The 13,549-nt window shown below is 37.7% G+C and overlaps 1 non-coding gene across 1 annotated transcript; it reads left to right on the forward strand.

The window, feature by feature from the left end:
- Nucleotides 1–10,383: 10,383 nt before the first annotated feature.
- Nucleotides 10,384–10,490, forward strand: LOC138447004 (U6 spliceosomal RNA). The gene has a single exon (XR_011259641.1). It is a non-coding gene; the product is annotated as a U6 spliceosomal RNA (small nuclear RNA).
- Nucleotides 10,491–13,549: the final 3,059 nt, after the last annotated feature.

Raw genomic sequence — 13,549 nt, forward strand, 5'->3', positions numbered from 1 at the left:
GACTCTACAGGTGAAAATAGCGTATATAGTTATTTGCCTGCACTGCGAACTCTGCAGACCAGGAAGATTATCTGCTTCAGCAAAGTATACCCTTCTGAGAAGATATATGGTCAAATAATTCATCTCTGGCAATTAATTAAACTTGTTGACCATTCTTGTGCATTAGTTGTTCTTAAACCTAGAAATCCATCAGAATCAACTTGTGGGTTAAAGAAGCAACAAAAGCAAAGCAAAGCATTCTAGCCCAAATGACTGAATCAGATTCTCACTCCAGGGAGTGATCAGACCCTGTCCCCCGGTGAAAAACTCGACGTCCACCAATTTGATTACTCTGTCCATTGGATTCTCCAGGCAAGAATACTGGAGTACATTGCCATGCCCTTCTCCAGGGGATCTTCCCGACCAGGTATCAAACCCAGATTTCTTATGTCTCCTGCATGGGCAGGCAGATTTTTTACCATTAGGGTCACCTGGGAAGTCCCATCAATTTGACAACAAATGTGAAATTCACTGATTCCTTGAATGACATAAACTACCGAGTTTCACAGAAGGAGAAATAGATCATCTGAATAGGACTATACTATTAAAGAAAGTGTATCTAAAAAATCTTCCAAGTAAGAAATCACCAGGTTCAGATCGTACCACTATGGGATTCTACCAAACATTTAAGGAAGAAATTATACCAATTCTCTATAACCTGTTCCAGAAAAATAGAAGCTCTTGCTATGAGACTGACATTACTCTAAAATTATATAAAGACATTACATGAAAGAAACACTACAGACCAATTATGTTTAATGAACACAATTGCAAAAATCATCAACAAATGTTAACAAATGAAATTCAACAATGTGCAAAAGAATCATACACCACAAGGAGGTAGGAATAAAATATTAGTTAGATTAATCAATTATATAGAGTAAATAAAGCCATGTGATTTATGAATATGTTTAGTACTTTGGTTGTGGTGATGGTAACACAGGTGTATGTATATGTTCAGACTTATCAAGGTGTATACGTTATGTGGGTACAATTCTTTGTATATCAATTTAACCCTAATAAAGCTTAAAGAAAAAAAGGAAAATGATGTGATAGTATCAATAGATACAGAAAAAGCATTTCACAAAATCCAACCTCTATTCACTTCATGGCAAATACATGGGGAAATAATGGAAACAGTGACAAAATTTTTTGGGCTTCAGAATCACTGCAGATGGTGACTGCAGCCATGAAATTAAAAGATACTTGCTACTTGGAAGAAAAGTTATGACCATCCTAGACAGCATATTAAAAAGTGGAGACATTACGTTGCTGACAAAGGTCCATCTAGTGAAAGCTATGGTTTTTCCAGTAGTCATGTACGGATGTGAGAGTTGGACCATAAAGAAAGATGAGTGCTGAAGAATTGATGCTTTTGAACCATGGTGTTGGACAAGACTCTTGAGAGTCCCTTGGACTGCAAGGAGATCCAACCAGTCCATCCTAAAGGAGATCAGTCCTGAATGTTCATTGGAAGGACTGATACTGAAGCTCCAATACTTTGGCCACCTGATGGGAAGAACTGACTCATTTGAAAAGACCCTGATGCTGGGTAAGATTGAAGGCAGGAGAAGGGGACGACAGGGGATGAGACGGTTGGAGGCATCACTGACTCAATGGACGTGAGTTTGAGTAAGCTTCAGGAGTTGGTTCCCTGGTGACAGGGAAGCCTGGTGTGCTGCAGTCCATGGGGTCACAAAGAGTCAGACACAACTGAGTGACTGAAATGAACTGAACTGAACTGAACTGCTATTCATGGGTGAAAAAAAACCCAACTCTTAACAAACCATAAATAGAGAACTTGCTCAACTTGATAAAAACTTATACTATTTTTTAAAAAAGAAACTGAAAAAGAAGTGAAACATAAGTGCTGATAAAGCAAAACTTGATGAAATGGTGAATAAAGTTTTAAGATGTTGAAGTATCATTGATATTATGGATGATTTGTTTTACATGAGCTGACATTGAATTATGAGCAATTTCATTTGTATTGGCTAGGTTACTTCAAGAGTTTGGTTCTAGAAATATTTTGTTGTTATATTATCTTTGCATCTTCACAATTCACGTTGAATGAGAATCAAAAGCATCAAGTCCAATGAGAAAAACTGTCTAATCTTAATTTATGTAAATACCTTCTGACAATCTCAGTATTAGGAGTTCCCATTATAGAATTGTTACAAGAGAAAAACAGAGAAAGATTTCAAACTGTTTCGAGAGTACTTTATAAATATCTCAAGAAGTTGTTCATTTGGAATGTTTATAGAAAACCAATGTGAAAGTGAAGCCGCTCAGTCGTGTCCGACTCTTTGTGACCCGTGGACTGTAGCCCACCAAGCTCCTCCGTCCATGGGATTCTCCAGGCAAAAATACTGGAGTGGGTTGCCATTTCCTTCTCCAATATAAAACCAATACATAGGGTCAAAAAAACAATTTCTTTTTCTTTTTCCGGTCAGAGATGAAAAAGAATTTATTGGAAATGTGAGAAAGATTCAGACGGCAGTTCCTTTGCCATTCAGATGGCAGCCCTTTGACCCCTGAGAGAGAAAGATTTTCCTATCTCTTTCCACACTTTTTTTTTTCCCCCAAAGCAAGAGGAATTGACAATTTAATTCAAGACCTATTATTTACTGGGCAGTGCTTCTCAGTGGGGAGGATTTACTGTACCATGGGGCTTTCTCTCTCACTCCCTGTTCCCACAAACTAAACTCACAAGCACAGTTACCTCCTTAAAAAAAGTCCTTCTGTGTTCTTTTTTTGTTCCTTCCTCATCAATGAATAATTGCAAGTATGGTCTGTCCGAAGACACAGTGAATTTAAATTCAAGCTTCACCTAGATTTCTTACCATCCACCAAATGCTCCAATCCTAGTTGTTACCAGGACTTCACCTTTGAAAATACTGGGATTTCACATAAGAGCCCACAAATTAGAAATGGCCGACTTGATGAAACCGCAGCTTAACCTGTATTTCTACAACATATGCTTGTTTTATTATCTAAATAATCATATGGTTTCTAGCCAAATCGTGTTTATTAAAACTTACCAAATCTGTTCTTTCTATTTTTGCTGAGAACTCTCCGGATATAACCTTTGGGTGATGATTTTCTCTTTCCTGGGCTTCCCTGGTGGCTCAGAGGGTAAAGCATCTGCTTACCATGTGGAAGACCCGGGTTCGATCCCGGGGTCGGGAAGATTCCCTGGAGAAGGAAATGGCTACCCACTCCAGTATTCTTGCCTGGAAAATCCCATGGACTGAGAAGCCTGGTAGGCTACAGCCCATGGGGTCGCAGAGAGTCGGACATGACTGAGCAACTTCACTTTCACTTTTTTCCTCTTTTCTGTAGAATGCCTGTGGCACACTCAATCTGATGGAAATACTTGTATAAAACCCATTGACACGTTGAAATGATAGTCTTCAAAAGTTAAAGGTTACATAATATTATAGCCTTGTAAGTGATGTTTTGGATAATGCTTCTGTAAAGTATGATCACTTTTGGATAACACTTTATACGATAAATATTTGAGATGAGACTTGGAGGAACGATAAAGCAGAAAAAAAGTTTTTAAAATAATTTACTAAAGGAAGTCATAAATAGGCAGAAAGAGCAAATGGTTGGGGTTTCTAGTTGTAATTCTGCCTTTATCTTAGGTGGTTTTAGGCAATACACTCTGGTCAGCTTCCTCTTCTATAAAGAGGAAAAAGGGGATGAAATGAGGACATTGTTGATCTTTGAAATCTGTTTTACTTGGAAGGATGACTAACTAGGCTTTTATGAGACCAAAGCCTCAAGCGCTTGAACATTTTTGGAATGTTTAACCACCTGATGCTATCTCTGTGTGAGGGAAAAGGAGGGGGAACTTCTCTGTACAACATTATAGGATTTCACTGATTTCAGGATTTTCTTGTGACTTTTATAATGTTTTAAATGAACTTTACCTTTTTAAGGGTTGCAAAGCACAAGGTTGTCTTAGAATCTTTTTTTTAAAGAGTAATTTTTATTAGTGTATAGTTGCTTTACAATATTGTGTTAATTTCTGCTATACAGCAAAGTGAATCAGCTACACATATACATATATACCTCTTTTTCAGATTTCCTTCCCGTTTAGGTCGCCACAGAGCACTGAGTGGCGTTTCTGGTGCTATACAGTAGGTTCACATTAGTTATCTATTTTATCCATAGGATCAATAGCGCATGTATGTTAATCCCAGTCTGCCAGTTCATCCCACATCCCCCTTTCCCCTTGGTATTCATAAGTTTCTTCTCTACATCTGTGTCTCTATTTCTGCTTTGCAAATAAGATCGTCTATAGCATTTTTCTAGATCTCACACATATGTGTAAATATACAAGAATTTTTTGAAATGCATCAAGCATTTCTCTACTTTCCTGAATTATCTGGAAATATCTTCGAATATTTTTGTGACACAGAGCATAGTATTTCTTACATCCCATCAGAGCTTGTTCCACACTGTGAAGATGAACAATGCATGAAGCAGTGGGCCTCCTCAGTGTTTCTTCTTTAAGGAAGGAACGTGGTTGATTGTTTAGCGCTCCACCATCTAGTCTAATTCACTATTTAGAAAAAAAAAAGACAACAGGAACATTTTACTTTTTATTAATAGATTTTATTTCTTAGAGTAGTTTTAGGCTCACAAGAAATTGAACAGAAGGTACAGAGATTTCCCACAGAAGCACAGCCTCCTCCATTATCAACATGGTCACCAGAAGGCTATGTTTGTCACCACTGATGAACTTCCACGGATACATCCTAATCACCCAAATCCACAGTTTACATTAGGGCTTACTCTTGATGGTATACATTCTATGGCTTTGGACAAATGCATAGTGACATGTGGACTTCCCAGCTGGCTCAGAGGGTAAAGGATCTGCCTGCAATGACTGAGACACAGGAGTCACGGGTTCAGTCCCTGGGTGGGGAAGATCCCTTGGAGGAGGGCACAGCAACCCACTCCAGTATCCTTCTCTGGAGAATCCCATGGACAGAGGAGCCTGGTGGGCTACAGTTCATGGTGTCACAAAGAATCAGACATGGCTGAAGTGACTGAGCATGTATGCATAATTACATGTATCCACCATTGCAGATTCATACAGAGTGATTTCACTGCTTTAAAGTCCTCTGTGCTTTGCTTATTCAGCTCTCCCTTCCCACAGTCCCTGGAAACTAACGGCCTTCTTACCATCTCTCTGTATGCCAAATCACTTCAGTTGTGTCTGTCTCTTCACGACCTTATGGACCGTAGCCCGCCAGGCTCCTCTGTCCATGGGATTTTCCAGGCAAGAACTCTGGAGTGGGTTGCTGTGCCCTCCTGCAGGGGATCTTTTCCACCCAGGGATCTTTTAATCGTCACTATTTATGGTTCTTATCCCATATCTCTCCTATGTATAACCTGATTTTCTGCCAATCAAAGCAGGTTGCCAGAGATTCTTTTAAAAATGCAGGTAATCATGTCACGTTATAGCCTAAAATCCTGGCTACTCAGGCTTTTAGATAAAACTCAAGTAAGCAAGTGCAGATATCATGACCTCATCATCAAATGCCTGCCTAGCCACCTAACGTCTGTCACCTCCACAAATGGTCCTTGTGTTAGTCCCGTAAAACTGCCTGACATTCTCTGAGCACTATGACTGCTTTTGACCTTCTAGCTGTTACTTCATCAGGGAAAACTCTGTCCAGCTCTGTTCTTGATTAGTTCTTGCTGGCCCCACGGTCCAGCTTAGGTTAAATCCCCTGGAACATCATGTCAGATTTGCGGTTTTCCTCCTAAAGTTCTGATTTACGTCTTCCTTCTTTGAACTTTGGTAGTAAACTCTGACATTTACTATATTTCTTTGGTGGCTTTAGCTGCTTTTGTCACCAAACTGTGGCCTTTGTAAGGTCAGAAATTCTTTCAGAATAAGCAATGAATAATTTTTTTCCATACATGCTCAGTGAATCTAAGATTATATATTTGTGTATCCATGGCTTCCAATTGAATGGCAATAGTTCACTATACAAATGGAAACAAAGCTCCAACACATTCCAGGGATAAACTGATTCACATGTTCAGGGCTTTTATTCAGGTTATCTTTAGCTGGATTTCAAAACCACAAAAAAAAATTTATCACCACTGCTTTCCTTGGAGCATAACGATTCATGTTTATGTTGGAAGTTGCTTTATCATTTATTTGAAGAAGTCAAATCCATTAACCCATCTCATTAGGCAACTGCATCAATGGAGAAGTAGGATCGTGTGGTCTATGTGATTTCTTTAAAGACAGTGGCGTGTTTTGTTAAGCATCATATCCACTGCCACCCAGTAGGGTTAACCGCAATTCTTGCAGTGAGAAAGATTTCTAGACCACCTGGGTTTAGTAGTTATGCTCAACTCTTTTAGACTAGGCAGACTTGCAAAGGAGAAATCAGTGAAGCAAGTGCATGGAATTATTTCAAAGGAACAAATATTAGAAACAGGTGTGAGATACTACCTAGGGAAAATAAAGCATTAATTCATCCTAACCGGCAGCGGACCATGCTACATTTCCTGAAGAATTAGCTGCCTGAAAACATTTTGACAAAGGAGTTAATTATAAATGTTGCTAGTTATTTTTCTTTTCCAGCCCAATTTTTCCGAACCATAAAAGTGCATTAAAAACTTTTATGCAATTATGAAGTCTCAAAAAGCATTTTTATTTTCCATCTCTTTCCCAGTTAAATTATATTTTCTGAGCATCTGTATATTTGAAGTGAGTTTTTTATTATATGGAAAGCTTATAATCCATGTTTTATACTTGTCCTATGGCTCAAATCCTACAGTAAAATGTATTAGCATCATGTATATATCTAATGTTTAGTATTATGAAATTTTTACCCACTTGCTTCATTCCTGAAAGGATTTGAGGTAGTGGCATTGAATAAGTTGCTTATTGATTACCTTAGTTTTAACTGCATCACATACGCTTTTAATATTTAATTTTTATATGGGAGAAATGCTCTTATTTTGCCAAAAAATAATTATTGATTAAATAATTACTTGTTTGATAAGAGCATAGCAGTTATAATATTATAATGTCAATAAAACATTAATCACTATAAATGTTTAACATCAGAATGTTTAACTATCTCTATGGCTCCTCTCACAGTTCCTTCTGGGGGTCTGTTAGCAAATGTTTGCTTCCCTTCATTGCAACTTTAGGCTTTTATGATTTAAGTCTTCTAAGTTTCCAAGAAGGAGTGTTTCCACCAGGGAATACAGAAATGGTTTCATAAAACTAAAGGCTGAGATTTCCACATGCCTACTTTGTGTTTTTCATAATATGAATCAAACATTCGACAAACTAGATTACTTGATTGGCTGGGGTGGTTTGTACTAGCCACTGGAAATTGAGTTGCTACTACAAAATGGTTCGAATAAGATAGCGGCACACAGGTACACATATACCATGGAATATTACTCAGCCATAAAAAGGAATGAAATTGGGTCATTTGTGGAGATGAGGATGGACCTAAAGACTGTCACACAGAAGTAAGTCAGAGAAAAACAAATATTGTATGCGGGATCTGAAACAGTTGATACAGATATCTTATTTACAAAGCAGAAATAGAGACACAGATATAGAGAACAAATGTATGGATATCAAGGGGGAAAGGGAGGATGGGATGAATTGGGAGATTGGGATTGACGGACATACACTATTGACACTTTGTATAAAATAGACAACTAATGAGAACCTACTGTGTAACACAGGGAACTCTACTCAGTTCTCTTCAGAAATCCAAAAGAGAGGGGATATCTACACGTATAGCTGATTCACTTTGCTGTATAGCTGACTCACTTTACAAAACTGCAACTATACTCCAGCAAAAAATTTTAAAAAACAGCAGCACATAAATTTTGAAAGATTCAAAGTTTGTACCTTAATTTAGTAATCTTTGAGGATCTAGAAAATGAATTTATCATTAGAGCCAGCATAACCACAAACTGCTTAATTCTTAATCTTTACAGCACCTTTTGGAGATGACAGCAAGAAAGTCTTTAGTGAGAATATGATAATGTTCAAAATACACTAATGAAAATAATTTTCTATTAATGCCTATGTATAATCCAACTGTACACACAGAAAACCACACAGAGCCTTTTTCTTTTGATGCCTCCAGTGACTTAGATTAAGAATGTTATGGATCTACTGCTTTATGCAGAATATCTGTGACTCTGACATGGACAGTGGTTTGCCCTCCAAATTGGACTTTAACAGAACTAGCTGACAAGTTTAATCATCGTAAATCAGGAAACAGTGTTAACTCAGTAGCTTTTCTCCTCATTTTTGACCTTTTGCTCAAAGATACATATTTTTGTGGATCCCTTTAGGTGAAGGAGTTTCTTGCATTCCAGCTGTCTTAAAACTGCTGAGATTTCCTGAAATCAACTTCAATTCACCAGCCAGACATCTAAAAACCATGTTAATATCACATTTGCATGTAGATTTCTTGTCTGCCTCCCAAACTTCCAAATTTTGTGTAGCTTCTTCCCAGGTTTTGAGAGATCTAAAGAAATAAGAGCTTCCTTGTCCTGCTGCCAAGCTCCTCTCCCCTTTTCCTTCTCTGCTATTCCTCTTACTTCCGGAGAGCAGCCTTTGGCAGCCTCTTCCTGCAGGTGCTCTTCTAGCCGCCGCTCGTGCTAAGCGGCATTAATGCTGCTCTGCCCTCGTGACCATAGGTATCAAAGGTAGTCATGAGTGAAACCAACAATGTTCTGATCATTTGCTTCATCATTCTTGCTTACTAGATCCCGACACTTCCTGGAGACCAGGACTTATGTCCATATAGCTAAGGTGGGGTCAGGATGTAGATTCTCATTGTATTTGTGATCATCGTTTTTAAGCACTATTTCAGAGTATTCTTTGTACACCTTGCTGTCTTGTGCAGGCTTTGCTGTGCTGTTTCTTGGATGGAGGGCAAGGGTCTATTTCTGTTGTAGGCTGATAAGAAGAGCTGAGTAGAAAAGTGAAGGCAGGGACTCTCTGACTCTGCTTGTGACCACGGACATAAATGCATCTCCATAGAACTATTCATTTATTTATACTGCCCCAAATGATTACACATGTTAAGGAAAGTCTGGGGAATGCAGACAAATATTTCAAAACACTATGTACCTTCATCCTTTGGCCTAATGTTTTAAAATTTCAGAATGGTGTCTCTCACATAAAAGAGCATGAATAGAATAAAAACTGGTCAGACAAACTGTTTCTTCTGTCAGCTTTTAAAAATATGTGAATGACTTATTTGCTGATGAAACTTATCTTCTTTTCATGTGTGTTTTGACATTCTGAAAGAGGCTCAGAGAATATTTTGTTAATAATAGGAAATACAAATTACCTGTTTTGTATCCATAAATCAAGTTTATTATCTCTGAGCCTTATTCATTTCTGGGGCAAAATGTAAAGTGAGACACTAATCTCTCAATTATTACAGATTTTAAGTTTTGGTTAGTAGAATATGACTTCTTTTCTAATTTCTTACAGTTATATGATATATATATATATATAAAATATATATATATATAACTCTCTCTATTCATTCTAAAATGCAATACAGTGAAATGACTTAACTGACCACTCACATCTCAATGATTTTGGGACCAGTTAACGCATCTTAATTCTGAATATTCTCAACAACCATATTTCAATATTATTTTAGTATGAAATTAAGGATAAACTCTATTAGAAATATAACTACGGAATTTCTGGTTGCTAGTAGACAGCGTTATTCAAATAGGTGATCTGTGTTCAGACTAATTTCTTAAATTTCACATCTTCATGATCTAGTAAAACTGTTAAAAAATAAATTTATTCTGAATATCACTTTAATTCAAAATGACTAGACAAAGTCAGTTCAAAATGACAGACACATAGCAGCATGATTAAATTGCTGGTTGTCTGCCAATTTTACCAAATGTTCATTGTTATCTCAATAGGGAAGACTTCTGTCTCTTCATCCAAGCAGAATCAATTATTTCCTTGGTTATGTCCCCCCAGAAATGTGTATTTTGGATTACGTAGACTCCAGATGTCTTTCACCCATATCCATACAATGTTTGTTTGTTGTTTTGTGTCTGTTCTCAAAAACCTCAGTTGTACATAGGTTGTAAAAGATGGAAGTGAATCAATTTCTTTTTCTCATTATTTACATCTTCTCTCTTAGACCTTTGAATCTGTTTTTTTCTCTCTGCTTGAAACATTCTTACCTTAGAGAACCAAATTGCTGCTCTCTAATATCCTTCAGCCTTTGCCCAAATATTTCTTTACCAGTGAGACCTTCTCTGATGATCCTATTTTAAACTTTAAACTCTGTGCTCACTTTGGCAGCACATATACTAAAATTGGAACAATACAGAGAAGATTAGCATGGCCCCTGTGCAAGGATGACACGCAAATTCTTGAAGCATTCCATATTTTTAAGAAAGCCATGGTACATATACACAGTGGAATATTACTCAGCCATTAAAAAGAATATATTTGAATCAGTTCTAATGAGGTGGATGAAACTGGAGCCTATTATACAGAGTGAAGTAAGCCAGAAAGAAAAACACCAATACAGTATACTAACGCATATATATGGAATTTAGAAAGATGATAACAATAACTCTATATGTGAGATAGCAAAAGAGACACAGATGTATAGAGCAGTCTTTTGGACTCTGTGGGAGAGGGTGAGGGTGGGATGATTTGGGAGAATGGCATTGAAACACGTATAATATCATATGTGAAACGAGTTGCCAGTCCATGCATGATACAGGGTTCAATGCATGATACAGGGTGCTTGGGGCTGGTGCACTGGGATGACCCAGAGGGATGAGACGGGGAGGGAGGTGGGAAAGGGTTCAGGATAACGAACACATGTACACCCGTGGCGGATTCATGTTAATGTATGGCAAAACTAATACAATATTGTAAAGTAATTAGCCTCCAATTAAAATAAATTTATATTAAAAAAAAGTAAACTTTAAACTCTTTCTGAAGTGTAATTTTCACAAGGTAAAATCCTGTAAGGAAAAATGAATATGTATAAAAATGTCATTTAACTCATTAATGAATTAATAAGGAAAGAACCTATAAGATGTTTGCACAAGTTCAAAGGAGACTCTTGACATATGTATAAATGTGTATGTATACATATATGTCAGGACTTCCCTGGTGGCTCAGATGGTAAAGCGTCTGTCTACAATGTGGGAGACCTGGGTTCGATCCCTGGGTTGGGAAGATCCCCTGGAGAAGGAAAGGGCACCCCATCCCAGGACTATTGCCTGGAAAATCCCATGGACAGAGGAGCATGGTAGGCCACAGTCCATGGGGTCGCAGAGAGTCGGACATGACTGAGCGACTTCAATTCACTTCACTTCATACATATATGTCACAGTGCTTCCCTGGTGGCTCAGTGGTAAAGAATCTGCCTGCCAATTCAGGAGATGTGGGTTCAATTCCTGGGTGGGGAAGATCCCCTGGAGAAGGAAATGGCAACCCACTCAGGTATTCTTGCCTAGAAAACCCCATGGACAGAGGAGCTTGGCAGTCTACAGTCCAGGGGTTCACAGAGTTGGACATGACTTAACACGCCCGTACATATACATACACACACATGTGTATAGTCAGGAATGCTGAAATGAAGTTGCTAATAGATGCAAAGCTGGTAAGTATTCTATAAAGCAGTAAAATGTTTGCGGTTGTCTTTTAATTTTTTTTTTATAGAGTAGAAATTGATTGAAACTCTACCAGACAAAATTTATTTACATCATGATGAATGGTAATTATACTCATTAATATCATTTTTCTACAAGTTAATTTATACCCCTACAGAGACGTGAAGTAGTCCAGCCAGTAACAATCAATCAAAGGTACACACTCTCTATTTTAAAAATTTTATAAATTTAAATTTATTCACTTTTGGTTGTGTTGGGTCTTTATTGCTGCACAGGCTTTTATCTAGTTGCGGTGAGCAGGGACTACTCTTGGTCACGGTGTACTGGCTTCTCATTGCGGTGGCTTCTCTTGTTGCGGAGCGCAGGCTCTAGAGTGCGTGGGCTTCAGTAGTTGCAGCTGTGTGGGTTCAGTAGTTTCAGCTCCTGGCCTCTAGAGCAGACTCAGTAGTTGTGGCACATGGGCGTAGTTGCTTGGTGGCATGTGGAATCTTCTTAGGTCAAGGATCAAACCTATGTTTCCTGCATTGACAGGGGGAGCCACCAGGGAAGCCCCAAAGTGCATATTCTGTGTTTAGGACTAAGGGCTAGAGAGCAAAGGGAAACCTCAGCCTTCCCTATCTCTCTTCCTACCTTCAGCTCCCTTGTGCAATAATATAAACCTAAAGGCCTGTGGACACCCCAGCCCTGAGGGATGGATGAACATATACCCTTGACCCTGTGGATGGCTTGTCCAGACAGGAGGTGCATGGCTGGTGAAGGATCAGAACAGATGCTTCTAAACTTCGAAGCCCAGAGCAGGAAACTAGTTGCCCATGTCTAATGGCTGCAGATGTCTTCTGCCATGAAACTTACTTACTTATTTGCTAATACTTGCTCACTATTATCCTTCACTACTTTGCAAGTTCCATGTGGCTAAGAATTTTTATCTGTTTTATTCACAACTATAATTTTAGCTCCTGGAAAAATGTTTGACAGCAATTTTTTTTTAAACTTTGTATTTTGTATTGGGGTCTAGCTGATTAACAACGCTGTGATAGTTTCAGGTGAACAGCTAAGGGACTCAGCCGTACATATACATGTATCCATTCTTCCCCTAACTCCCTTCCATCCAGGCTGCCGCATGACATTGAGCAGGGTTCCCCATGCTATACAGTAAGCCCTTGTTGGTTATCCATTTTAAATATAGCAGTGTGTTAATAAATATGGTTGATTGAATCCTTGTCCTCAACACAGTGCTTGTTTTGTGAGATATATTTGTAAATATATATTTCAGGAAAGAATGACAGTTTGAACAATAGAATAAAAAATTAATTTCTGAAGTACAAACATTAAAAAAAATTTAATTTTATAACTTAATATGTAATATAATGGTACATTATAGATTTTAAAACAGCTTATTGGTACATAGTTCATATATACTGTGCAGCTTGCTTATGTAAAGTATAAAGTGTAATCGCTTTTAGTTAAATCACAGTATGTGCAACCATCATTACAATCAATTTTAGAGCAATGTAAAAACTTTAATAGATTTAAAAAAACTGAAAGATGGGCTTGCAATAGTTATAACTCTGAATATATGGATAAAATAAGTGCCATTTTGTAGAATAAATTTTGTGTGCCTGTATAATTATATCTAAAGGATTAAAGTTTGCAACTTACATTTTTCATAGTTTCTGAACAATGAAAATTGCATGAAAAAATTCAAAGCTTCAAAGGATCTAATTTGAGGTATTCTATAGTCCATTGTGTCTTCACAGTTTTTAAGCCAAAAATTCCTATTTGTCTACTTCAGATGCTGTTTCAAGGGCTAAAGATGATG

Source organism: Ovis canadensis, chromosome 10, assembly GCF_042477335.2.
Source record: "Ovis canadensis isolate MfBH-ARS-UI-01 breed Bighorn chromosome 10, ARS-UI_OviCan_v2, whole genome shotgun sequence".
NCBI classification, from domain to species: domain Eukaryota; kingdom Metazoa; phylum Chordata; class Mammalia; order Artiodactyla; family Bovidae; genus Ovis; species Ovis canadensis.